Source organism: Opisthorchis viverrini, assembly GCF_000715545.1.
Source record: "Opisthorchis viverrini unplaced genomic scaffold opera_v5_165, whole genome shotgun sequence".
NCBI lineage: Eukaryota > Metazoa > Platyhelminthes > Trematoda > Opisthorchiida > Opisthorchiidae > Opisthorchis > Opisthorchis viverrini.
The window spans coordinates 924,573-927,977 of NW_008751822.1; positions in this window are offsets into that span (position 1 = coordinate 924,573).

Sequence of the window (3,405 nt, forward strand, 5' to 3'; positions counted from 1 at the left end):
CGGCTTTTTGGGACGAACGTCGCGTCAGCCTCGTGGACTTTCTGGACAATGGTCCTATATAGTTCTTTCACCGGAGCTGGTCTCAGTGTGACTTGTTCAAGGAAGATGCACATTCCTGAGAAGTCTGCACGGCAGAAGTCTCGAAACCACGTTTGATGTTTGGGATTTCTGGCCCAATAGCAGATGAAACCAAAGGTCAGCACACAGTCGCCGCTATATCCCAGTTGAGCGTTAATTGTTACCTGATCAACGAGGTGCATTTCGTTGGTGATGACCAAATCGAGGGTGGTTGCGCAGCATGTGGTGAGCGCAGCGACATGCTGGGTCCAAGCGCTCTGTTAAACGACTTTAATCAGCGCCGTTGCAAAGGTCCGCCTGATTCGACGCGCTGGAGCTCAATCCAGGAGGCCTTTGGGGCGTTGAAGTCACCTACCAGCAGGAGATGAGTGAAATGGTAGTTGGAGGAGAGTTGCTCAAGTGTTTGTATGAGGTATTGTTCATCTTCAGGGGAACTCGAAGGGCTACGGTAGACCACGCCGAGAGAATCGGACCCGCGCAGCGGGATTTGGACCAACAGTGCATCGCAAAAGGGTGCGGAGGTGGTGTCAGAGAGGACAGTCGGGATTGGTAGGGCCGCATGTAAGTACAGAGCAACCCCACCAGTCCTCCCTCGTTTTGAGTCAGCTCGAAAAATAGAGTAACCCTCTATCGAGGTCTCCGCGTCAGAGACATCTGGTTTGAGCCAGGTCTCTGTGAGTGCGATTGTGGACGGTTGTTCAAGGCAAGCCGACTGTTTAGCATCGCCGAGTTTGTTGAAAAGGCTGAGGCAGTTTGTCATTGTTGTCCGTTCAGCACCGGCATAAGGAAATGGATTAAGCCCTCAGTCGCCTCTCCGATGGATGTCACCTATGCAGCTCAACCCACAGCTCAAGTCTCACCACTTCCGGGACCGCGTTACTCACGCTACCAGGAAGCTTAAATTTGTTGCATCAATGCTACGAGCAGAACAACTTTCACAAACGGCGGATTAGTTGCGCGAGACTTACAATACCGTTTTCAGTACTTCTAGTGCTTTGGGCCCGATTCCTGGGTTGTTATTCCGTACCAAAGGACTCATATCTGTATGCAGCTTGTTGATCGGGCTTTTCATAAAAATTAATGCCACCTGTATTGATAGTTTTGAAGTAGCATGCTCATTTTAAAAGGCGATTTGGATTTCCCAGGTCCAACCGCCATTCCCTCGTCCCCATTAGCCCAGGTACTTGCACACTTCAAAACCGCACCACCAGGGGCAACTACATTTGTGTTGCATTCCCACGTTTCCACTCAACAGCATTTCAGTTGCGTTCGCGGTGCGCTCATACGCAAGTTCGGCTGGTCATCATTGATTTATTTGCCTTCATTGTGTGCTGCACTCTGTTTACCTATTTATGCTCGGAAATACCGGCGCCTAGGAGGCTGCTGCTTTTTCCACTTTCGGGTTTGGCCTTTGTGGTATCGTGTGTTATACAGTGTCAACCGTTTTGTTTGATTTGCGTGCGAATATTGGCGATGAACGACCTTGCCGACCGGGCTTCGGCTTATTACGTTTATTCTTTTTTCCAGCCACAGAAATATTCGTGAACTCCTACTCTCGTAGAATCACTGTCCCATGTTGGTGCCATAGGATGCATTATGCTTAGACAAAATGTTCAAACACCCACTCAAATGAACCAGAATGGATAATCTCTGTTCGTAAGTACAGGTGATCCGTATATTGACGACGAACGGGACCGAAGGTTAGAAGCGAGCTGGCAAGCGGCAGTCAGGCTATAGGAAATGAGTTGTAGTTAAACATTATATGCATGTAAACATTCAAAAAGGGCACCTGAATATCTACCGTAGTCCAAAGGTGAACAAAGTCGACAGTGGGTGGTTAGCGGTTATCAGAATTTGCAACACTGCTCCGGGAAAGTTGAGCGAAAGCCTTGATCCTGTGTACCAGTAGGTGAATCCGTGAATTTGAGAGTGAGAGCTATATATATGAGCCAACAAGCCTCCCTCATGTGATATATATAAACTTATCATACCCATAAAATCTATTCAACCTAGTTGGCCACATTTTCGAACCGCACAGAAGGGCGCGCTTTTCGAATCGCACACGTGCAACAACGGAAATTCTCCTGATGATTTTAAATGCGCGCCTAAGATATTTCTATCTATTTCTTTCTTTTCCAGGTAGATTCCCATTCCCTGGACCTGTTGTTTAATATACCTGGATGATATTATCATATACGGAACCACGGTTCAAGAACACAATACCCGACTGAAACAAGTGTTGAATCGACTGCGAGAAGCTAGGTTAACGTTAAAAACATCAAAATACCGACTGTTACAACACCAGGTAAAATTTTTGGGACACATCCTGTCTAACCGAGGCGTACATACGGACCCAAAAAAGATTAACACGATTGTCAGCTGGCCACAACCAAAGAAAGCAGCCGACGTATGCAGTTTTATGGGACTGGCGTCTTATTACAGGAGGTTTGTCAGAGAGCTAGCGAAAATTACCAGGCCTCTACACAAACTAACCGTGAAAAACCGCACTTTTCCTGGACTAGTGAATGTGAATCTGTTTTTAACTAATTGAAAACTGCATTGACAAACCCGCCTATCTTAAGCCTTCCAGATACTTCAAAGGCGGCACGAAGTTTCATCCTGGATACCGATGCAAGTGACGTCGCAATTAGCGCAGTGTTATCGCAGTTATTCCCAGATGGGCAGGAACGAGTTATAGCTTACGACAGCCGAACCCTCGACAAGAGTGAGAGGCGGTATAGTGCCACGCGCCGTGAGATATCCCTTGTGTACTTCGTACAATAATTCCGACCGACATAGTTGGTCGTCCATTCCGCGTCCGCACTGACCATCAAGCGCTGCAGTGGCTGCAAGACCTCCGCATCCCCCAGAGTGCGCACATTTCTTTGAACAGCTGACTCTCGAATGCTGATTCTTGATCGGAATGGATAATACGTGGAGCCCCATACCTCATAATCCAGTCTTTCACTATAGCGTTGGAGATAGTGACTGACTCCTGATTAGGCATCGGTACAGCTTCACACCATTTAGTGAAATAATCCACCATGACAAGGATATAACGATTACCTTTGTTGGTTGTCGGTAAGGGACCAATGACGTCGACCCCGATACGGTGGTTTGGTCCTTGCACTTCTATGGGCTGGAGCGGTGCTTTCGCCGATGGTGTCGGCGACTTTATCCGCGAACACAGGTCGCACTCTCTGTAAAACTTGATCACATCTTCACGCAGTCCCGGCCACCAATAACGTTGGGAAATGGAAGACCGCGTCCGGTATTGTCCCGGATGTCCCAATTGTTGGTGCATCATACGGATCACTTCGGTTACCT